At 36.6% G+C, this 26,269-nt stretch overlaps 1 non-coding gene and 1 pseudogene across 1 annotated transcript; one reads left to right on the plus strand and one right to left on the minus strand.

The window, feature by feature from the left end:
* Positions 1–363: 363 nt before the first annotated feature.
* LOC112499123 (small nucleolar RNA R71) lies at positions 364–470 on the minus strand. Its single transcript, XR_003066646.1, has one exon. It is a non-coding gene; the product is annotated as a small nucleolar RNA R71 (small nucleolar RNA).
* A 1,129-nt stretch (positions 471–1,599) lies between these two features.
* The window catches only part of LOC127901873 (uncharacterized), a 47,440-nt pseudogene continuing 22,770 nt past the window's right edge, over positions 1,600–26,269 (plus strand).

The following is a 26,269-nucleotide window of genomic DNA, read 5'->3' on the forward strand; positions in this document are numbered from 1 at the left end:
GCCATTCGAGACTACGCAATGTTAACTCCTCAAGCCATACATCCAGGAATAGTTAGACCCGACGTTCAAGCTGAAAATTTTGAGCTCAAACCAGTGATGTTTCAGATGCTACAAACAGTAGGGCAATTTAATGGACTGCCATCAGAAGATCCTCATCTACATCTTAAGCTATTTTTGGAAGTGAGTGAATCTTTTAAGATTGCTGGAGCATCGCAGGAAGCATTGAGACTCAGACTTTTTCCGTTTTCTTTGAGAGATCGAGCAAGAGAATGGTTGAATTCTCTACCACCAAATTCTATCACTACATGGAGTGACTTGGTTGAAAATTTTTTGTTGAAATACTTCCCGCCAACCAAGAATGCAAAGTTGATGAATGAGATCACATCTTTCCATCAATTTGAAGATGAGAGCTTGTGTGACGCATGGGAGAGATTTAAGGAGTTACTCAGAAAATGTCCTCATCATGGTATTCCTTGCTGCATACAGTTGTAAACTTTTTATAATGGTCTCAACCCAAGCACTAGAATGATGGTGGATGCTTCAACAAATAGGGCATTGTTATCTAAGTCTTACAATGAGGCTTATGAAATTTTGGAGAGGATAGCCAACAATAACTATCAGTGGCCATCAACCAGACAAGCTGCAGCAAGAGGAACAACAGAAGTTCATAACGTAGATGCCTTGACAGCATTGTCAGCCCAAGTAACTTCATTAACAAAAATGGTAAAGGGCATGACTATTGCTCCAGCAACTGTTAACCAAATATCTGATATGTCTTGCGTTTATTGTAGAGAAGGGCATTTATTTGACAATTGTCCTGGTAATCCAGCTTCGGTTAACCATATGGGCAGCTTCAATAAACAGAACCAGGACAATCCATATTCAAACACTCACAACCTTGGATGGAGACAACACCCAAACTTTTCATGGAGTTATCAGAACTAGAGACATGCTCAACCACCTGGGTTTTATCAGCAAAATCAAGAGCAAAGAAGCATTAACAATGATCAACTCAGCTCCCTTGAAGGTTTGATTAAGGATTATATTATGAAGAATGAAGCAGTTATCCAAAGTTATACTGTATCTTTGAGAAACTTAGAAAATCAAATTGGACAGCTTGCTACAACATTGAGCAACAGACTTCAAGGTAGTTTACCTAGTAATACAGAGGATCCAAGAAGAGAAGGGAAAGAGCACTGCAAAGTGATTAACTTGAGATCTGGAAATGATGTTTATAGTCCCATTGGTGTACCAAAAAGAAGAATTGAGTCCACACAAGGTCAAGAAGACACTCAAGTAGAGAAGAAGTCACAGTCTTCCACTTTTCAGAATGCAAATCAATACAGTTCTGCTACAGCATCTGCAGAAAGTTATGATCCAGCACCTGGTGGTGACGAAGCTACAGCACCAACAGCAACAGACCTAAGTAAAGCAAAAGAAAAGTAGTCTGCACAACCTGCTGCAGCACAGCAGTTTAGACACCCCCCACTCTTCCCTCAATGATTTTAGAAGCAACAATAAGATAAGCAGTTCAGTAAAATCTTGTGAGTGCTGAAACAGCTGCATATCAATATCCCTTTTGTGAAAGTTCCAGAGCAAATGCCAAACTATACAAAAATTTTGAAGGATATTTTGACAAAGAAAAGAAGACTGGGAGAGTTCGAAACAGTTGCTTTAACACAAGAGAGCAGCCGAATGCTTCAGAGTAAGATACCACAGAAGATGAAGGATCTAGGAAGCTTTACAATACCTTGCTCTATAAGCACTAAATACAGTGGCAAAGCACTTTGTGATTTAGGGGCTAACATTAATCTCATGCCTTTATCAGTGTTTAAGCAATTGGGAGTTGGTGAATGTAGACCAACAACAGTGACTTTACAACTTGCTGACAGATCTCATGCATATCCAGAAGGAAAAATTGAAGATGTGTTGGTGAAGGTGGATAAATTTATTTTTCCGGTAGATTTCATTGTGCTAGACTTTGAGGCAGACAAAGAAGTGTCAATCATTCTAGGGAGACCTTTCTTAGCCACGGGAAAGACTTTAATTGATGTTAAAAAAAGAGAATTAACCATGAGGGTGAATGACCAGCAAGTTACATTCAATGTGCTGGATGCCATGAAGAGTCCTGATGAGATTGAAGATTGTAATTTTATCAGTGTCATGGACTTTGTTGTAGCAGAGAAATTACACAGTTGCTGCAGTAAAGAAGAAATCAATGTTGTAACATTGGAAGAACTTGATGGTGAAGATCATGGAGCAGTTAACATAGCATGGTCAGGAGAGAAGTAACCCTTTAGAATTGACGAGCAAATCCAACAAAGGGAACTCACTCCAGACCAACAAGAATTCAAAGTTAACGGACAGAGAGTGAAGCACTATCTAGGAGCTTATGTGAATAGCCTAAAGAGGGATCGGTTCTTGAAAGATCCAGGTTGAGGAAACAAGAAAGGTCAGGCTGAAGGACCTAAAATCAAGTGCTAATTGGGAGGCAACCCAATAAGGGAAGTTGTTTCCAATTTTTAAGGCATTGAATTTAGCTTTTAAATTATTTAATTTGTCTTTTTGTTATTTTAAGTGAGCATCTAATTTTTTATATGTTTTTGTGTTAAATTACAGTAAGTAAAAAAATTGTGGGCAAAAAGAGCATGAAGGAATTGCTGCAACATCACTTACAGCATGACATATAACAGAAGATTCTCAAACAACAGAGGCATTTCTTGCTTTTCCAGTAAAAAATGGATTGATCAAATTTTATGATAAGAAGTGTTTGAGAAGTGGATCAAAGAAGAAGTGACCGTTTACAGCCTGTGCTGCAGCAGTGCTTCCAGTAACAGGGCAGTACCCTTAACCGCTAGTTTATTTTACTTCTTGCTACAAAATTTTTCTTTCATTTAGTTTTAATTTTCTAATTCATTCTGCATGTCCTTTTATTTAGTGTATGCATGTCTGGTTTATGTAGTTTTGTTTTGTGTGCTTATGAGGACACAACACCACTCAAGTTTGGGGGGGTTGTGTTTATGCTTGTGTTGTATGAAGCTCTGTTATCTAATATTTGTGTATGGATTTGAAAACATAATGAAGATAAATTGAGTGTTATTCACTATTTATGAGAAAGCCAAATAGAGATAGTTATAGATGGAGGTTGAACTTCTGTCCTGACACTTAGACTTTAGTTGAAAAGAGTAGAAAATATCTCAAGTTTGGGGGAAAATTTTTGTTAGACTATGCCTGTTATGAAATAAATTCTGCTCCAATGGTTTAAGTTGTTGAGTAACCAAGGTTGAGTATGCACCCCGTATGTAAACTTGAGTCCAAAGGCAACACGAGCTACGAGTAGTGCTGCAGCAATTATTAAAAGAAAAAGAAAAGCAAAAAAAAAATGGTGATCAAGAGGTCTGTTGCCTAGGATACTGAGTAACCTGGTCTGTTCATGAGCCCTGTGTTCAACCTTGAGTCAAAGGTGTCCAAAGGTATGGCCTAGATATAACATCCTGGATGTGTTGTTGCAGCAACGCTGACATGTACTTTGAGTGAGTAATTGGGTGTCATCATTACAAGTGATAGGTATTCACATGAAAGCTCAATGTTGCATTGAAGGGTTTAACTGAAAAAAAAAATTGTAGCACAGATTGAATATAATTGTAAGTTCTGCTCCCCTATATGTGAATATATTTGTGTTCTACTTTTGAATTATAGATGTCTGTGTAATGTTGTAGCACCTCTAGAATTTGATCAAAGTGGCACACACACACTTTGGACAGAATGAGACCTAAGTCTAGAACTGAACTGCTATGGCTATTTTGTATGATTAAGAGTGTGATTTAAGGGTGGAATAATCCTTGCAAATTTGATGATAGAGTTGAGTTATTTGTTGCATGATTGTGTGATTGAAATGTGAATGTTGCTATCATTACTTGAGGACAAATAATGGTTTAAGTTTGGGGGTGTGATAACTCTATGAAATGAGAGTTATCATAGCACTTTTAGGCTTAAATCAATACTACTTAGAGAGTAAATTATGTGTTTCTATTGCATTTTTGTTACATTTTGCATAAATAATCATTTTAGTCAATCTTAATAAGTTTTGCTTGATTTAAAGTAATTTGTGCTCAAATTGTGTGCATAATTGTAGGTTTCTAGAAGCTTATAATTCATGGAAGGAATGCTATGCAATAGGGTTGCAAAAATAAAGAAAGAACATGACTGCAAAAATAAAGAAAGAACATGGCTACAAAAGAGTTGAAACAAATCTGAAACAGTGCAGTTGCTGTAGATGTTGTTGTAGCAACCATTGCTGTAGTAATCCTAGAACAACGACAGAGAAAATTCCGCGCGGGGTACTTGCAGAATTACGATCTGCAGTTTCCTAATCTGACTTATGCGTGCCCTAGGCTTCCGTTTACCCTAATTTTCAGTTATAAAAAAAGCACATATCATAAGGAATAAAGAAGGCCGTCACCCAAAGAGAAAAACACAAAGAAACAAAAGAAAAACAAGATTCAAGAGAGAGATTAAGAGCTGCACAAGAGGAAAAATTGCAGAAATCAATTGAGAGCTCAATCATTCTTATTCTCCTCTTGCTTTCTCATTTTCTATTTACTCATGGGGATGTGTTTCATGGCTAAAACTTTGTTCTTTATTTTTCTTTTACAAACCATGAACTAAATTTATTTATAGTTGAATGATAAACAATCTTGATGGTTTATTGACTGAATATATGTGTTGCTGCATGTTTGCTGTAGCAGTTTATTTTGATAGTATTTATTTTTATTCATTATTTCGATTGATCACCCATTTAATGATACAAGTTAGGAGAGAGCCGCAAAATGACCTATCTTAGTGGAACATATCAGAACAATACTTGATCTTAAATTGAGTTTCCCGGATTGAGTTTTACTTGAGTCCCAAAAGGGCCATGCTTGATTTAAGATTAGTGATGAACTAGACATAAGGATTCACCTTGTAGGGTAAATAGAACCTAAGCGTGTAATGCTATATCTTATGTTGGCATAGCAACTGATCATTGTTAGGTTGCATATAGATATAAGATATCCAACATGTGACGGCTGAGGATACATAAGGATTCTGCCCAGTGCTGTAGCAAATACTGCAGCAACCGAGCTCAACCATTAGAAAATAGTCAATACCATTAAGAGAGTTTATTCACTCAACTACTTTATATTCCCATTAGTTTTATCCTTAAGTTTGATGTGATAATTTACTTTATTGCATTTTATTTATTGTGTTTTTATTTTAATTAGTAAATTAGTTTCATCAATTGTTTATCTTAATTTAGACAAAATCTACACTGTTAAGATTGCTGTAGCAAGTCTAATAACATCAATCCCTGTGGAGACGATCTTGAATACTTATCACTTTATTACTTGTTGTGTACTCTTGCACATTGACACCAATAGCATTAGTGTTTATGCACTAACACTATCCCTACTTGGCATTCTCATAAATATTGACTGACACTCACTTTATCTTTATTGAGTTTTTATTAATCTCATACGCAATTAGATAACAGAGCTGCACATCACACAAAACACATAATGCACAATACAAACACATGCACTAATACTAAAATAGCCCCCCAAAACTTGAGAGGTGCTATGTCCTCACAAGTACACACAAAACAAAACAAACCAAATGCAAGAAAATTAGCATGAAAGAGATGCAATGTTTAACAAATTGACAACTAGATTTTAAAATTTCTTGTGGTTCGATCCCGGATTCACCCGGTTATATTATAACTAGACACTCTTATACTTGAGAGTAATACACTTTTGAGTCGTGTCAAGTTTTTGGCGCCGTTACCGGGGAGTTTTCTAAATTTATTGTTAGTTTGTCTTTACTTTATTTTTATTTTATTTTAATTTTTTTGTCGTTACTATCTTTTCGTGATTCTATTTTATTCTCTTTTTGCAAAACTTCAGTTAGCACCCCTCCTCTTTTCAAAATTTAACATTATCCATAAAATTTGTGAGAAACTTCATTTTAGCATAGCAACCTTTGCAAATCGGTCCCAAAATCAAATTTATTTCTTTAAATTTCTACAATTTACTTTCCGCATTTATTTTAAATGGTCGGTTCTACTGCTTGACTGTTATTTAAATTTTGTTAATTTATATATTTTTGTTTATATGGTCAGTTCTACCACCTAACATTTTAATTTCAGTTTATTTATTCTTGTACATTAATTTATTTAATTTTATGTTTTATTATATGGCTGGTTTTAAAATACTGTCTAAACTGTTTCTTTTAATTTATTTGTTTATGGCTGGTTTCACCGCCTAATTTATTTATTTATTTAATTTCAGTTTGTTTATTTTTATTTCGTATTTTTTACTTATTTGATTTCCAGTTTATTTTTATTTCTGCAATTTTATTTAGCATTTTATGCATAATTGGTTTAACACATATCATTAGTATTGCATATAATTAGAAGATCACCTTTACCACCCTTAAATATGATTGACATAGGAGCTTAAAATTTTTCGGAGCACGAAAAATGACTAAGCCTTACAAAATCTTCATGAACAGCCTAGGACTCTTAGAGACTTTATGCATCCTACTAGAACAGGGTCACCATCATGCATAGTTTTCGCTCCTGATGCATCACGTTTTAATTTAAAACCTGGTATCATTCAATTTCTTCCTACTTTTCATGGTTTTGAGTCTGAAAATCCATATTTACATTTAAGGGGAATTTGAAGAAATCATGTTCTGATCAAAATTGTAGCATGAATATAATCAGGCCTAAGTTTTTTCCTTTCTCACTAAAGGATAAAGCTAAAACTTGGTTACAAAATCTTAGGTCAAGATCCATCAGAACTTGGCATGAAATGCAAGCACAATTTTTGAAAAAATTCTTCCCACCCCACAGAACAAATTCATTCAAAAGACAAATCACTACTTTCACTCAAAAACTAGGAGAAACTGTTGAGTGTTAGAAAATGTACATTTATAAAGGAGAAAATCATCATTTTACATTTCAAGTTTTACTAACAACCCTTACTTTTATGTATTTAAGTTTCTTGCAATTTAATTATGTGTGTTTGATTTTAATTAAGTATTTTATGTATTTTAGGGGCATCATGGTCATTTCACAATAAACAAGAGATCAGATGGCAAAACGGACATCACTTTTGAACTCAGGACGGTCGAAAACCTTAGGAGGAGCATAAAAGGAAAAATAGCACTATTCACATGTACGGTACTGTCTACGTTACTGTTCATGACACTGTTCACATAGACGGATCAATGACGTGGCATTGACCGATGATGTGGCATTGACTGATGAGGTGTCACGATCTTGTTGGGCTAAAATTCTTATGTACTGTTGATGGTGACGTGGTAGCATATCAGTGGACGAAAAATTTCGCGTACGGTATCACATAGGATTATTTTCAACCAAACCGCGTCACTGTTCAACCCGGGTCAAACTGTGTTACTGTTCATCCGCGTGGTCAAACCGCGTACTGTTGACTGATGATGTGGTGCAATCCTGAGCGTCCAAACTGTTTTTAATTCGATGGCCATGATTTACTCCATGTGTCTATAAAAATGGGGCCTCTCCCCCCTAATTTGATAGCTCTAAATCCATTTTTGGGATCCATTTTCTATAATTCCTTCTCCATCTTGTATTTTCTATGTATTTTAATAAATCTTCATTTTGCCCCTAGTTCAATTATGAGTGGCTAATTTTCTTTCAAGCTTGGGTTGAAGGTGAAGTCTCAACATGTGTCATGGGCTTTATTGGGTAAATTTACTTTCTCTTCCCCTCTAATTTTTGTGGATGTTTTGACTTCTCGTCGACAAATAATACTAATCTTGTCTAGTACCGCCTTGGTTTCACCGGCCCCTAGTACAAGATTATTATTATTTGGCACGCTAAGCCCTTAGCACCATATTGATTAGAGCGTGGTTCATGAGGTGTGGATTCCCCCCTCATGATTTAATTGACATTAATAATGAATATTTAGCCCATGATGTATGTTGATACGGATCCAGATACCCAAGTACGTCATCTCAATAGATTTCTCTTCAATTTATTCTCGCCATTTCAATTCCAATTTTAGAATTTATTCTCGCCATTTCAATTCCAATTTTAGGATAATCCAAATCATTTTCACCACAAATCCACCACCCATTTACAAAATTAATTCTACACACAATTAAAATCCACCTCCTCGTGGGATCGACACTCGTCACCATTAGTCTATTCTACAATAGATTCGTGCACTTGCGAGTTCAATAAAATTTACACAAGTTTTTGGCGCCGTTGCCGGGGAGGTAAGTAATTTTAATTCATAGAATTGATTTTTATGAATAATTTCTTTTATTTGTTTTCTTGTATTTTTTTAATTATTAAGAAAAAAAAGTGAATCTACATATAAATGTTAGTATTTCTTTTCTTTTTCTCTTCTTTAAAATTCGGTAATTTAATTTTCAATTTATTTTTTTTCTTTGTAATTTTTGTTTATTTTATTAATTTAATTTTTAGTTAATTTATTTCACGTATTTATTTTTGTGTATTTTTACAGTAAGGTTGTAATCGCGCAATAAGGTTAGTATCGTAATTTCTCCATCTTCTTTATTTTTATTTATTTTTTCCCATCATTATTTTTATTTTATTTGTTTTGCATGCATGGTCGTAGGTTATTATTTCCTAATCTTGAATCTATAGACCTTGAACTAGAAAAACCACTTCGCACACACATGCACATTAAAAATAAATTTGGAATGGATTTACAAGCACCACAGGAGAGGCCATTTAAGGACTATTTTAGCCCCTTAGCTAATTTGAGCACATTATGCATAAGATACCCAAATGTAGCTGCTAGGAGTTTTGAATTAAAACCTAGTGTGCTAAATTGTCTCCCCACATTTTATGGCCTAGAAAATGAGGATCCATATAATCATCTGAATGATTTTCATGCTATTTGTCAAACTTTTAAATACGAAAATTTTTCAAACGATGATGTTAAACTCATATTATTCCTATTTTCTTTAAAAGATAGAGCTCGTTCATGGCTTAATACATTACCTGCTAATAGCATTTCATCATGGGAACAAATGGTAACAAAATTTTTGAATAAATATTTCCCAGTGCATAAAACCAACGCTATTCGCAAGGAAATCTCGGAGTTTACCCAGAGAGAGGACGAGCAGTTTTTCAAAACACGAGAGCGATTCAATGGGCTACTCTTGAAGTGTCCACATCATGGGTACGAGAAATGACACCAATGCCAATACTTTTTGGAGGGATTATTGCCGAATGTGTAAGAATGGCTAATGGCAACAAGTGGAGGAGAACTAATATCAAAAAGTGCATCAAAGATTTGGGAATTCTTCCAACGACAAGCGGATAATTCCCAACAACAGAGTCGATCACTCAGGAATACTGAAGAATTAAGGGAGTAAATGAGGTTCAAATTGGCGAGTCAACTTCGGGAATCAAAGAAGTCAAGAAGATGGTTGAAGGTCTTGCTCAACAAATAGCATCGTTATCGACCGCTAAATCAACAAAACCACATGACCATGACTCATACTCAGATCAAGCCAATGCCATAGGTGTAATGAGAAAGCCATCAAATTACAACCCATACTCCAACACATATAACCCTGGATGGAGAGACCACCCCAATTTTTCATAGTCTCAAGGATTCCAACAGAATGGACCAGCGGCTCCCGCTCCACCAATGCAACCAATTCCTCAAAATCCTCAAGCCTCTCAGCCACCATTTAGACCATACAATCAAAACCAGAACTACTCTCAACCCAGACCATGGGAGGATGCATTCTAGAATTTCAAGAATGTTGCTCACTCCACGATTGAGCAACAGAACCGCACTATTGATGGACTACGAAATGAGTTGAGAGCATGCTTAAACTCACAAGCCCAATCAGTTTCAAGCCTCAAGAAGATGGTGGGACAACTTGCTTCTTCAGTTCAGACCTTGGCAATGACTGTTGAGAAAGGCAAGTTTCCAAGTCAACCAGTGCCTAATCCTAAAGGAGTGCATGAAGCAAGTACTAGTTCACCACAGTAGCATGGAGAAGTCAAAGCAATCATGACCTTGCGAAAAGGAAAAGAAGTCGACAACAAAGTGGAGATGCCGGTGACAAAAGAAAATCAAATTGTTCCTGTGAGTGTTGAGGACTCACCATCGGAGGAGAAAAAAGAAACCAACCTACGAGAATATGTTCTGAAAGCTCCATTTCCTCAAAGGTTAGCTAAAGGAAAAAAGGAAAAATCCACAGGTGAGATTTTCGAAATCTTCAAATAGGTAAGTGTTAACATCCCTTTACTTGATGTTATTAAACAAGTTTCATTTTATACCAAGTTTCTTAAAGACCTTTGTACTAAAAAGAGAAATATGCATGTTCAAAAGAAGGCATTTTTAACAGAAAACGTTAGTTCTATACTCCGACATAAAATTCCTTTAAAATGCAAAGACCCAGGCTCCCCCACTATCTCATGTAGCATAGAGAACCACACAATTGAGAATGCTTTATTGGATTTAGGAGATAGTGTAAATCTGTTGCCTTACTCAGTATTTTTGAAACTTGGACTTGAAGAATTACACCCAACTCCAGTGGTGTTACAGCTTGCAGATCGGTCCACAAAAATACCTCGTGGCATTGTGGAGGACGTGCTTATCCAAGTAGACAAGTTTTATTTTCCTGTTGATTTCATTGTAATTGACACTCAACCAATACAGGATTCAAGGAAGCACATCCCTATTATTCTAGGCCGACCTTTCTTGGCAACTGCGGATGCTCACATTCAATGCAGGACTAGAAATATACAGTTGTCCTTCGGCAACATGACTATGGAGCTAAACATTTTCAACATTGACAAACAACCTCACAGTGCAGATGATGAAATTGTTGATGTGGATTTAATAGAAATAATAGTTGATAATACTTTTCTTTCAAACCTTAGTGATGATCCTTTACAAATATGTTTAACTCACTTTGGTTTGGATTTTGATATTGACAGATCAGTCGATGAGGTTAATGCCCTGCTTGACTCAGCACCATCTATGGACACTAATAAATGGAAGTCAAGAGTTGAACAAGTAGCACTATCAGAGAAGAGACTCATCCCATCATCAGAATCACCACCGAAACTCGAGCTCAAACCATTACCCAACACTTTGGAATATGCATTTTTTGAAGAAGAAAGTACTCTACCGGTAATCATCTCATCATCCCTAAATGACGAACAAAAAGGTAAGTTGTTGGATGTTTTAAAAGAGTACAAAGAAGCATTAGGATGGACCATAGCGGATGTTGAGTGTTAGAAAATGCATATTTATAAAGGAGAAAACCGTCATTTTACATTTCAAGTCTTACTAACAACCCTTACTTTTATGTATTTAACATTCTTATGATTTAATTACGTGTGTTTTATTTTAATTAAGTAATTTATGTATTCTAGGGGCATTATAGTCATTTCACAATAAAGGAGAGATCAGACGGCAAAACGGACATCACTTTTGAACTCAGGACGGTCGAAAACCTTAGGAGGACCATAAAAGGAAAAATGACACTATTCACATGTACGGTACTATTCACGTACACAGTACTGTATACGTTACTGTTCACGGCATTGTTCACATAGACGGATTGATGACGTGGCATTGACTGATGAGGTGTCACGATCCTGTTGGGCTAAAATTCTTATGTACTGTTGATGGTGACGTGGCAGTATATCAGTGGACGAAAAATCTCGCGTACGGTGCATGCATCACACAGGATTAGTTTCAACCAAACCGCGTTACTGTTCATTCGGGTCAAACCGCGTTACTGTTCAAAGTCGGGTCAAACCGCGTTACTGTTCAAAGTCGGGTCAAACCGTGTTACTGTTCATCCGCGTGGTCAAACCATGGACTGTTGACTGATGACGTGGCGCAATCCTGAGCGTCCAAACTGTTTTTAATCCGATGGCCATGATTTACTCCATGTATCTATAAAAAGGGGGCCTCCCCCCCCTAATTTGATATCTCTGAATCCATTTTTGGACTCTGTTTTCTGTAATTTCTTCTCCATCTTGTATTTTCTTCGTATTTTAATAAATTCCCATTTTGCCCCTAGTTCAACTATGAGTGGCTAATTTTCTTTCAAGCTTGGGTTGAAGGTGAAGTCTCAACATGTGTCATGGGCTTAATTTGGTAAATTTATTTTCTCTTCCCCTCTAGTTTTTGTGGATGTTTTGACTTCTCGTCGACAAATAATAATAATCTTGTCTAGATACCGCCTTGGTTACACCGGCTCTCTAGTATAAGGTTATTATTATTTGGCACGATAAGCCCTTAGCACCATATTGATTAGAGCGTGGTTCATGCGGTGTGGATTCCCCCCTCATGATTTAATTGGTATTAATAAGGAATATTTAGCCCATGATGCATGTTGATACGGATCCAGATACCCAAGTACGTCATTTCAATAGAATCCTCTTCAATTCATTCTCGCCATTTTAATTCCAGTTTTAGAATTTATTCTCGCCATTTTAATTTAAGTTTTAGCATATTCCAAATCATTTCCACCATAATTCCAACCACCCATTTACAAAATTAATTCTATATATAATTAAAATCCACCTCCTCGTGGGATCGACACTCGTCACCATTGATCTACACTACAATAGATTCGTGCGCTTGCGAGTACATTAAAATTTGCACAACAAGTTTTTGGCGCCGTTGCCGGGGAGGTAAGTAATTTTAATTCATAGAACTAATTTTTGTGAATAATTTCTTTTATTTGTTTTCTTGTATTTTTTTTATTATTATTAAAAAAAGAAAAAAAAAAGTGAATCTAAAGGTTAGTATTTCTTTTCTTTTTCTCTTCTTTAAAATTCTGTAATTTAATTTTCAATTTATTTTTTTTTCTTTGTAATTTTCCTTTATTTTATTAATTTAATTTTTAGTTAATTCATTTCACGTATTTATTTTTGTGTGTTTTTATAGAAAGGTTGTAATAGCGCAATCAGGTTAGTATCGTAATTTCTCCCTCTTCTTTATTTTTATTTGTTTTGTTCCCATCTTTATTTTTTGTTTTGTTTGCATCTTTATTTTTATTTTATTTATTTTGCATGCATGGTCGTAGGTCATTATTACCTAATCTTGAACCTATAGACCTTGAATTAGAAAAAACACTTCGCACACACAAACACGTTAAAAATAAAATGGATTTACAAGCACCACAGGAGAGGCCATTTAAGGACTATTTTAGTCCCTTAGCTAATTTGAGCACATCATGCATAAGATACCCAAATGTAGCTGCTAGGAGCTTTGAACTAAAACCTAGTGTGCTAAATTGTCTCCCCACATTCTATGGCTTAGAAAATGAGGACCCATATAATCATTTGAATGATTTTCATGCTATTTGTCAAACATTTAAATATGAGAATTTTTCAGACGATGATGTTAAACTCAGATTATTCCCATTTTCTTTAAAGGATAGAGCTCGTTCATGGCTTAATACATTGCCTGCTAATAGCATTTCATCATGGGAACAAATGGTAACAAAATTTTTGAATAAATATTTCCCAGTGCATAAAACCAATGCTATTCGCAGGGAAATCTCGGAGTTTACCCAAAGAGAGGACGAGCAGTTTTTCGAAACATGGGAGCGATTCAATGGGCTACTCTTGAAGTGTCCACATCATGGGTACGAGAAATGGCACCAATGCCAATACTTTTTGGAGGGATTACTACCAAATGTGCAAGAATGACTAATGGCAACAAGTGGAGGAGAGCTAATGTCAAAAAGTGCATCAGAGATTTGGGAATTTTTCCAGCGACAAGCGGATAATTCCCAACAACGGAGTCGATCACTCAGGAATACTAGAAGAATTAAAGGAGTGAATGAGGTTCAAATTGGCGAATCAAATTCAGAAATCAAAGAAGTCAAAGCGATAATTGAAGGTCTCTCTCGACAAATAGCATCGTTATCGACTGCTAAATCAACAGAGGCACATGACCATGACTCATACTCAGATCAAGCCAATGCCATAGGTGTAATGAGAAAACCATCGAATTACAACCCATACTCCAACACATATAACCCTGGATGGAGAGACCACCCCAATTTTTCATGGTCTCAAGGATTCCAACAGAATGGACCAGCAGCTCCAGCTCCACCAATGCAACAAATTGCTCAAAATTCTCAAGCCTCTCAGCCCCCATTTAGACCATACAATCAAAACCAGAATTACTCTCAACCCAGACCATGGGAGGATTCATTCCAGAATCTCAAGAATCTTACTCACTCCACGATTGAGCAACAGAACCGCACCATTGATGGACTACGAAATGAGTTGAGAGCAGGCTTCAACTCACAAGCTCAATCAGTTTCAAGCCTGGAGAAGATGGTGGGACAACTCGCTTCTTCAGTTCAGACCTTGGCAATGACTGTTGAGAAAGGAAAATTTCCAAGTCAACCAGTGCCTAATCCTAAAGGAGTGCAGGAAGCGAGTACCAGTTCACCACAGCAGCATGGAGAGGTCAAAGCAATAATGACCTTGCGAAAAGGAAAAGAAATCGACAACAAAGTGGAGATGCCGGTGACAAAGGAAAATCAAATTGTACCTGTGAACGTTGAGGACTCACCACCGGAGGAGAGAGAAGAAGCCAACCCACGAGAATACTTTCCCAAAGCTCCATTTCCTCAGAGGTTAGCGAAAGGAAAAAAGGGAAAATCTACAGGTGAGATTCTCGAAATCTTCAAACAGGTAAGTGTTAACATCCCTTTACTTGATGCTATAAAGCAAGTTCCATCTTATGCCAAGTTTCTTAAAGATTTGTGTACTAAAAAGAGAAACATGCATGTTCAAAAGAAGGCATTTTTAACAGAAAACGTTAGTTCTATACTCCAACATAAAATTCCTTTAAAATGCAAAGACCCAGGCTCCCCCACTATCTCATGTAGTATAGGGAACCACACAATTGAGAATGCTTTGTTGGATTTAGGAGCTAGTGTAAATTTATTGCCTTACTCTGTGTTTGTGAAACTTGGACTGGGAGAATTACACCCAACTCCAGTGGTGTTACAACTTGCAGATCGGTCCACGAAAATACCTCGTGGTATTGTGGAGGACGTGCTTATCCAGGTAGACAAGTTTTATTTTCCTGTTGATTTCATTGTAATTGACACTCAACCAATACAGGATTCAAGGAAGCACATCCCCATTATTCTAGGCCGACCTTTCTTGGCAACTGCGGATGCTCACATTCAATGTAGGACCGGAAATATGCAATTGTCCTTCGGCAACATGACTATGGAGTTGAACATCTTCAACATTGCCAAACAACCTCACAATGCAGATGATGGAATTGTTGATGTGGATTTAATAGAAGCATTAGTTGATGACACTTTTGTTTCAAACCTTAGTGATGATCCTTTACAGACATGCTTAACTCACTTTGGTTTTGATTTTGATATTGACAGATCGGTCGAAGAGGTCAATGCCCTACTTGACTCAGCACCATCTATGGACACTAATAAATGGAAGTCAAGAGTTAAACAACTAGCACCATCAGAGAAGAAACTCATCCCATCATCAGAATCACCACCGAAACTCGAGCTCAAACCATTACCCAACACTTTGGAATATGCATTTTTGGGAGAAGAAAGTTCTCTGCCGGTAATCATCTCATCATCCCTTAATGATGAACAAAAAGGTAAGTTGTTGGATGTTTTAAAAGAGCACAAAGGAGCATTAGGATGGACCATAGCAGACATCAAAGGTATAAATCCAGTAGACTGCATGCATTACATTCACCTTGATGAAAATGCTAAATCTACTAGGGAAATGCAACGTCGGTTAAATCCTAATATGAAAGAAGTGGTTAGAACTGAAGTCCTTAAGCTATTAGATGCAGGTATCATTTACCCCATTTCTGATAGTTCATGGGTCAGTCCTGTAGAAGTTGTCCCCAAAAAGTCAGGAGTCACAGTAGTTACGAATGCCGATAATGAATTGATACCAACTAGAGTAACTACAGGATGGCGTGTATGCATTGATTATAGAAAATTGAATTCTGTCACACGTAAAGATCATTTTCCTTTACCATTTATCGATCAAATGCTTGATAGATTAGCAGGCCACGAATTTTATTGCTTTCTAGATGGTTACTCAGGATATAATCAGATTCCCATAGCACCAAAAGATCAAGAGAAAACTACTTTCACTTGCCCTTTTGGCACATTTGCATATAGGAGAATGCCATTTGGATTATGTAATGCACCTGCTACATTTCAACGATGCATGTTGAGCATTTTTTCTGATATGGTTGAACGATTCCTTGAAGTCTTTATAGATGACTTTTCTGTTTTTGGTGACTCGTTTGATCAATGTTTACATCATCTAACGCTAGTTCTGCAGAGATGTATCGAGAAGAATTTGGTCTTAAATTGGGAGAAGTGCCATTTTATGGTAAAACAAGGTATTGTCCTCGGTCACATCATTTCGAGCAAAGGTATTGAGGTGGACAAAGCCAAGGTGGATCTCATTTCTAATCTTCCTTCACCCAAAACAGTCAGAGAAGTAAGATCTTTCCTTGGGCATGCTGGTTTCTATAGACGTTTCATTAAAGATTTTAGCAAAGTTTCTAGACCCTTATGCAATTTACTTGCTAAGGATGTACCTTTTATCTTTAATGATTCATGTCTCATGGCGTTTGAAAAATTAAAACAATTGTTGACATCATCACCCATCATTCAGGCCCCAAACTGGAGCTTACCATTTGAGCTCATGTGTGATGCATCTGATTATGCAGTAGGAGCAGTTTTAGGACAAAGAGTTGATCGAATTCCTCATGTTATTTACTATGCTAGTATGACATTGAATGATGCACAGTTGAACTATTCAACTACTGAAAAAGAAATGCTAGCAGTAGTGTTTGCATTGGAAAAATTTCGATCTTATCTCATTGGTTGTAAAATAATTGTGTTCACAGATCATGCTGCTCTTAAATATCTTCTCACAAAGAAAGATGCAAAAGCTAGACTAATTCGTTGGGTGTTACTTTTGCAGGAATTTGACTTGGAATTCAAAGATAAGAAAGGGTCAGAAAATGTTGTGGCGGACCATCTCTCTCGTCTTCACTTTGACACAATTACAGAGCCATTAATATTAAATGAGTCATTTCCAGATGAACAATTAATGAGTGTGGAAGTATTACCTTGGTATGCTGATATAGTTAATTATCTTGTTACAGGTAAACTTCCAGAGCATTGAACCAAGCAAGACAAGATCAAATTCTTTGCGGAAATAAAGAATTTCTTTTGGGATGACCCGTATTTGTTCAAGTATTGTGCAGACTAAATTGTTAGACGATGTGTCCCAGAAAATGAAATTCAGAATATCCTTTCATTCTGCCATGAACAAGCTTGTGGAGGCCATTTCAGTGCTAAGAAAACAGCGACTAAAGTTTTACAATGTGGTTTCTATTGGCTAACACTATTTCGAGACGCTTACACTTTTTGTTCTTCATGTGATAGGTGTCAACGAATGGGGAGCATTACACGAAGGAACATGATGCCACTAAATCCAATTTTAGTGGTTGAGATTTTTGACGTATGGGGTATCGACTTCATGGGACCCTTTCCCCCTTCTTTTGGCCATCAATACATATTGGTTGGTGTTGACTACGTCTCAAAATGGGTAGAAGCAATTCCATGTAGAACCAATGATCACAAGGTGGTGATAGGATTTTTGAAAAACAACATTGTCTCACGCTTTGGATTCCCTCGAGCAATAATCAGTGATGGTGGTGCCCACTTTTGTAACAAAGCATTCAAAGCACTTTTGACAAAGTATTCAATCACACACAAAGTGGCAACCCCGTATCATCCGCAAACCAGTGGCCAAGTTGAGATATCCAATCGAGAAATAAAGCACATATTAGAAAAGACGGTGAGGCCAGACAGAAAAGATTGGTCATTAAGACTTGATGATGCATTATGGGCATATAGAACGGCTTTCAAGACCCCGATTGGGATGTCACCCTACAGGCTAGTGTATGGAAAAGCTTGCCACCTACCTGTGGAACTCGAACATCGTGCATATTGGGCCATCAAGAAGTTCAACTTTGATATGCAGCATGGCAGCTCAGAAAGAAGATTACAACTGGCAGAACTTAAAGAAATTCGCAATGATGCATACGAAAATGCCAAGATTTACAAGCAACGAATGAAAGTCTTTCATGACAAGCACATTATGAGAAAATCTTTCACTCCAGGTCAGAAAGTGATTTTGTTCAATTCTCGCTTGCACCTATTTCCAGGTAAGTTACGCTCCCGTTGGTCTGGTCCATTTATTGTTCATACTGTTTTTCCACATGGGACAATTGAAATTAAAGACCCAAAGAACGGTGTCACGTTTAAAGTCAATGGTCAAAGATTAAAGCCATATTTAGAGTACCAAGCACATGGAGAAGACACCGAAATAAATTTAAGTGACCCACCAGATTTGAATTGATTTTTTTTCTTTTCGTTGATTCGATTTTTCTTTCTTTCTTTTTATTTGTTAATTGAAATTATTTTTGCATAAGTGTGTTTGTTTTTCCATTAAGTTTTTTTATCATTGTTAATCATGAGTACCATACTTAGACCGTTCCTCCTGAACATTCTTAAACCACTTCAACGTGTCAAAACTCATCTCAAAAGGCAGATTCAATTTTGTAAAACACATCGCATTTGGGCTCTACAACCACCAAAGTTAGTAGCTTATGTTGAGGGTTTAGAAAGCCAACTCAGAGATATTGAGAGAAGTGTTTACGACATCCAGTTGGAGCTTGAGGTAAATTCAATACGAGGACGATTTTGATTTTCTTTGTGTGTTTTAATTTGTTTTTCTGTTTGTGTGCTTTAGTTTGTTACCCCGGTGAAGTGGCGGATAACGGTACTCCGTGACAATCAAGTCGGTTACTTCAGTTTCCCATAATAACTGATATTCTGAGGCGAAGGTATGGACAGAAACGAGATTCTAGCGAAGCTTCACAAGCGATTCCCTTCACTCCCTCAGAATGCCCTCCTTACGATCTATAAAGCCCGATCTGAACGCATGCGATTGCTCATGAGGAATAACATACCTGCAGACATCCGTTGGTTAATCGAGGCTAAAGTACGATTAGCAGGTGAGTTACCTCCTAAATTTATTGCATACATGCCTGGTTGTGGTAAAGGAAATTATGCAAGAAAACGACGAGCTCAAAGAATTTCTGTTGCTTGTCACAAGTGTGCCAGAATGATTTGCGATAGAAACCCATGTTCTTTAGGAATGATGTCTGATAACAGAGAAGATAAGATTCAATTCATTAGGGATGGCTTGAATAAGGAGTCATTGGATGATATCCTTTTATCTCTTGAAACGCATCCCAGTGGATATGTGCAAGGAGCAATTCTCCAGTTATGGCCATTATTCCAGAAAGAGCATGCACGATATAGTCTCGGGAATCTGACTATAAACGACCCTGTTTGCCTGTTTATAAGAAAACTGGATGGGAAGCCTATCCTCGACCCATAGAGGGCGTTCAAGCCGTTTCTGGACGTAAAACCAGAGGAAGATGTGAGCCACAGTCGCAACTACGTGTAAATATCCTTTTACTTTACTGTTATTTTATTTCATTTCACTGTTGTTTTATTGTTTGCATTATTGTCTTTAATAATTTTATTACTGTTTGCTTTTTCCTTTTTACTGTTTTCTTTTTGACTCGCGAGCCATGTGCTTCATGCGTTATTTGACACTAACATGTTACCTCATTCACAGCTGTGACCCACTATCACCAAGACTCTTAAATGTGATTTCTTTTGTCAAACACTCACAAATTATTTTTGAGAAATATTCCAATGGCAGCTACTCCCAATAGACAATTCAAGAACATTTGTGTGCTTTCTGGATTTACCTATGGCAAACATAAAGAGTTCGTTGAGGCAGCCATAGATCTTGGTCGAAGCATAGCAGCGAGAAATTTACATTTGGTGTATGGAGGAGGTAACCGAGGGTTATCAAAAATGGTCTCCGAAGCAGCTTTTATCAGAGGAAGTCAAGTGTTAGGCATCATCCCAAGAGTCCTAAAACCATTGGGCAGTTCGTCTGACTCATCAACTGGAGAAGAGTTAGTCGTCTCAGGCATGCAAGAAAGAATAACTGAAATGCTTAATTATGCTGATGCTTTTGTTTTCCTTCCAGGAGATCTTGCAACACTAGAGGCACTTATGACACTAGCATCTTGGGCCCATCTGCACATCCACCAGAAACCCATCGGTTTGTTAAATGTCAATAACTTTTATGATGACTTTATCACATTTCTTAACCATGCAATAAAAAACTACTTCATTCCTTCTAATGTGAAAAAACTTTTTATTTGTGCTCACACTGCTAATGAGCTACTTGATATGTTACAAGCTTATAAACCGGAGCCAGACCCCTGGACCTTTGTGTTGGAGCGACCAAATAATGATGGTAACAGTAGCCGCAGTAAGAAGTACAAATTAGATTTAACTCTCCGCCTGTAAATATTTTCTTCTGTGTTGCACCACCCAGGTGATGTCTTCTAAACTCTACTTCTTTCCTTTAAAACATTGAGGACAATGTTTCGTTCTGGTTGGGGGGAGGGAATAGTCGACAATTGTGGAATCTTGGTTAAGTTTTTACTATTTTTTTTTTTGTTGTAGAAACTAACTGTTGCTAACGTTTTGTGTTGAAGATGGCTGAATATGGAGTGTAGTTACTCTAGAAACGCATCTTCATCGTTTTAAAAAAAAAAATTGTTTTCTTCCTCTTTCTCCTTTATAAATATATATTTTCCAATTTTTGAGTCGAAGATGGCTGAATATGGAGTGTCGTGCCTCTAGAAACGCATCTTCTTAGTTAAAAAAAAAAATTTCTTTTTCTAATAAATTTTTCTACATCATTTTCACATTTCTGCATGCATATTTTTCTTTCATGTTTAGAATAGGTTGGGGGGTAGAATGTTGTTAAAAAAAAAAATTTGTGTTATTTGTTTTAACATTGGATGACATGATTAATTTCAAATTTTATTATTTGTATTATCTTTGGTCTTAAGTGATGTTACGCTATGTTTGCTACTTTACATGTTGATGTCGGAGACAAATATGAGTTGCTTGAAGGAATGAACATGTCATAAATAAGTGCCAAGTGAGTTGTTGAGCCTATCATTTTCTTGGAGAGTAACCCTTTTGCCCATTCTCTATACAGCTTAGCAGTTTATTATTTTATACACGATCTCTACATTTCTTTTGAGTTAACCCTTTAAAAAAAATGGTAAAAAAAAAGAAAAAAAAGAAAAAAAATGTGTGTTGCTACATTGGGAGGCCCATCTAACTAGTAGATATGGATAATTATTTAGAGCCCTAAAAGACGATGGAAAGGCCATCTTTGATCCGTTTGAGCCTTTCTAGCCATCCCTTTTATTAAATATCCATAGTTACCCTTTTTGAACCTTTAAAAAAAAAAAAAAACCTTTTCTTTGTCAACTTATCATCTTAACCCACTCCGATTTGGAGTATTACCCGATGTCTTATAAGTTCCATCACCTATTTATGTTTGAGAAAATGTAAATAATTATGTTGTTCAGTGAAGTTATGACAAATAAAAGCTAAAAAAAAAAAAAGTTGTTGTTTCAAAAGAATAAAAATAACAACAATAGGTGAAATACACCTTGCAACTTCAAAAAAAAAAAAAAATTCTCTGCATTTTTCTCAAACATATACTTTGTTTTCCTTATTTCCTTTCTTTGTTAGCCATATCCCTAGCCTACGTTACGTCCTAATAAAAGTCCTTCTTGATTTTAGGGAACTATAGTTTGAAGTAGAAGCTAGTTATATGGGCTAAAAAGATGTAGTGATGCTTAAAAAAAAAAAAAAAGACATAAATAAAGTGGGTTAACTAACATTTTATTTGACTTGAGATCATATTATTTCTAAGCTGAGGGCATATTTATTTCATCTTGGTGAGAGCATGTGATATCATTTCTTTATTATTTTCTCTCTCAATTACCATTGATTGGAGTGACTATGTTTATTGGGTTTTAATTTCTTTGTGAGAGTGTCACTACTTCCAGTGAGATTTTGGGGTTTGACATGTCATTCTTGAAAGTAGCTATAACAAAGTCTACTGGGCTAATTCATGTGGATGGTTGATGTGGGTGTGATGTTGCTTTAGACTAGAGATAATGCTTATACTTTTATTTGATTGCTATCATTAATCTGATTGAATAAACACGAGTGTTTCTAAAAAAAAAAAAAAAAAATCATTTCGAATTTGAATTTTGTTTTCGCTTTATTTGCTAGGGACTAGCAATAAGCTGGTTGGGGGGTGTGTTGAGTGTTAGAAAATGCATATTTATAAAGGAGAAAACTGTCATTTTACATTTCAAGTCTTACTAACAACCCTTACTTTTATGTATTTAACATTCTTATGATTTAATTACGTGTGTTTTATTTTAATTAAGTAATTTATGTATTCTATGGGCATTATAGTCATTTCACAATAAAGGAGAGATCAGACGGCAAAACGGACATCACTTTTGAACTCAGGACGGTCGAAAACCTTAGGAGGACCATAAAAGGAAAAATGACACTATTCACATGTACGGTACTATTCACGTACACAGTACTGTATACGTTACTGTTCACGGCACTGTTCACATAGACGGATTGATGACGTGGCATTGATTGATGAGGTGTTACGATCCTGTTGGACTAAAATTCTTATGTACTGTTGATGGTGACGTGGCAGTATATCAGTGGACGAAAAATCTCGCGTACGGTGCATGCATCACACAGGATTAGTTTCAACCAAACCGCGTTACTGTTTATTCGGGTCAAACCGCGTTTTTGTTCAAAGTCGGGTCAAACCGTGTTACTGTTCATCCGCGTGGTCAAACCGTGGACTGTTGACTGATGACGTGGCGCAATCCTGAGCGTCCAAACTGTTTTTAATCCGATGGCCATGATTTACTCCATGTATCTATAAAAAGGGGGCCTCCCCCCCCTAATTTGATATCTCTGAATCCATTTTTGGACTCTGTTTTCTGTAATTCCTTCTCCATCTTGTATTTTCTTCGTATTTTAATAAATTCCCATTTTGCCCCTAGTTCAACTATGAGTGGCTAATTTTCTTTCAAGCTTGGGTTGAAGGTGAAGTCTCAACATGTGTCATGGGCTTAATTTGGTAAATTTATTTTCTCTTCCCCTCTAGTTTTTGTGGATGTTTTGACTTCTCGTCGACAAATAATAATAATCTTGTCTAGATACCGCCTTGGTTACACCGGCTCTCTAGTATAAGGTTATTATTATTTGGCACGATAAGCCCTTAGCACCATATTGATTAGAGCGTGGTTCATGCGGTGTGGATTCCCCCCTCATGATTTAATTGGTATTAATAAGGAATATTTAGCCCATGATGCATGTTGATACGGATCCAGATACCCAAGTACGTCATTTCAATAGAATCCTCTTCAATTCATTCTCGCCATTTTAATTCCAGTTTTAGAATTTATTCTCGCCATTTTAATTTAAGTTTTAGCATATTCCAAATCATTTCCACCATAATTCCAACCACCCATTTACAAAATTAATTCTATATATAATTAAAATCCACCTCCTCGTGGGATCGACACTCGTCACCATTGATCTACACTACAATAGATTCGTGCGCTTGCGAGTACATTAAAATTTGCACAACAGCGGACATAAAAAGTATAAACCCAGTAGACTGCATGCATTACATTCACCTTGATGAAAATGCTAAATCTATTAGGGAAATGCAACGTCGGTTAAATCCTAATATGAAAGAAGTTGTTAGAACTGAAGTCCTTAAACTATTAGATGCAGGTATCATTTACCCAATTTCTGATAGTTCATGAGTCAGTCCTGTACAAGTTGTCCCCAAAAAGTCAGGAGTCACAGTAGTTACCAATGCTGATAATGAATTGATACCAACTAGAGTAACTACAGGATGGCGTGTATGCATTGATTATAGAAAATTGAATTCTGTCACACGTAAAGACCATTCTCCTTTACCATTTATTGATCAAATGCTTGATAGATTAGCAGGCCATGAATTTTATTACTTTCTAGATGGCTACACAGGATATAATCAGATTCTCATAGCACCAAAAGATCAAGAGAAAACCACTTTCACTTGCCCTTTTGGCACATTTGCATATAGGAGAATGCCATTTAGATTATGTAATGCACCTGCTACATTTCAACGATGCATGCTAAGCATTTTTTCTGATATGGTTGAACGATTTCTTGTAGTCTTTATGGATGTTTGATCAATGTTTACATCATCTAACACTAATTCTGCAGAGATGTATCGAGAAGAACTTGGTCTTAAATTGGGAGAAATGCCATTTTATGGTAAAACAGGTATTGCTCTCGGTCACATCATTTCGAGCAAAGGTATTGAGGTTGACAAAGCCAAGGTGGATCTCATTTCTAATCTTCCTCCACCCAAAACAGTTAGAGAAGTAAGATCTTTCCTTGGGCATGCTGGTTTTTATAGACGTTTCATTAAAGATTTTAGCAAAGTTTCTAGACCCTTATGCAATTTACTTGCTAAGGATGTACCTTTTATCTTTGATGATTCATGTCTTATGGCATTTGAAAAACTAAAGCAGTTGTTGACATCATCACCCATCATTCAGCCCCCAAACTGGAGCTTACCATTTGAGCTCATGTGTGATGCATCTGATTATGCAGTAGGAGCAGTATTAGGACAAAGAGTTGATCGAATTCCCTACGTTATTTACTATACTAGTATGACATTGAATGATGCACAGTTGAACTATTCAACTACTGAAAAAGAAATGCTAGTAGTAGTGTTTGCATTAGAGAAATTTCGATCTTATCTCATTGGTTGTAAAATAATTATATTCACAGATCATGCTGCTCTTAAATATCTTCTCACAAAGAAAGATGCAAAAGTTAGACTAATTCGTTGGGTGTTACTTTTGTAGAAATTTGACTTGGAATTCAAAGATAAGAAAGGGACAGAAAATGTTGTGGCGGACCACCTCTCTCGTCTCCATTTTGACACAATTACAGAGCCATTAATATTGAATGAGTCATTTCTAGATGAACAATTAATGAATGTGGAAGTATTACCTTGGTATGCTGATATAGTTAATTATCTTGTTACAGGTAAACTTCCAGAGCATTGGACCAAGCAAGACAAGGCTAAATTCTTTGTAGAGATAAAGAATTTCTTTTGGGATGACCCGTATTTGTTCAAGTATTGTGCAGACCAAATTGTTAGAGATGTGTCCCAGAAAATGAAATTCAGAATATTCTTTCATTCTGCCGTGAACAAGCTTGTGGAGGCCATTTCAGTGCTAAGAAAACAACGACTAAAGTTTTACAATGTGATTTCTATTGGCCATCTATATTTCGAGACGCTTACACTTTCAGTTCTTCATGTGATAGGTGTCAACGAATGGGGAGCATTACACGAAGGAACATGATGCCACGAAATCCAATTTTAGTGGTTGAGATTTTTAATGTATGGGGTATCGACTTCATGGGACCATTTTCCCCTTCTTTTGGCCATCAATACATATTAGTTACTGTTGACTACGTATCAAAATGGGTATAAGCAATTCCATGTAGAACCAATGATCACAAGGTGGTGATAGGATTTTTGAAAAGCAACATTGTTTCACGTTTTGGATTCCCTCGAGCGATAATCAGCGATGATGGTGCCCACTTTTGTAACAAAGCATTGAAAACTCTTTTGACAAAGTATTCAATCACTCATAAAGTGGTGACCCCATATCATCCACAAACCAGTGGCCAAGTTAAGATCTCTAATCGAGAAATAAAGCACATATTAGAAAAGACTGTGAGGCCAGACAGAAAAGATTGGTCATTAAGACTTGATGATGCATTATGGGCATATAGAACGGCTTTCAAGACCCCGATTGGGATGTCACCCTACAGGCTAGTGTATGGAAAAGCTTGCCACCTACCTGTGGAACTTGAGCATCGTGCGTATTGGGCTATCAAGAAATTCAACTTTGACATGCAGCAAGCCAGCGCAAAAAGAAGATTACAACTGGCAGAGCTTGAAGAAATTCGCAATGATGCATACGAAAATGCCAAGATTTACAAGCAACGAATGAAAGTCTTCCATGACAAGCAAATTATGAGAAAATCTTTTACTCCAGGTCAGAAAGTGCTTTTATTCAATTCTCGCTTGCACCTATTCCCAGGTAAGTTA

Source organism: Citrus sinensis, chromosome 4 (genome assembly GCF_022201045.2).
Source record: "Citrus sinensis cultivar Valencia sweet orange chromosome 4, DVS_A1.0, whole genome shotgun sequence".
Classification (NCBI taxonomy): domain Eukaryota; kingdom Viridiplantae; phylum Streptophyta; class Magnoliopsida; order Sapindales; family Rutaceae; genus Citrus; species Citrus sinensis.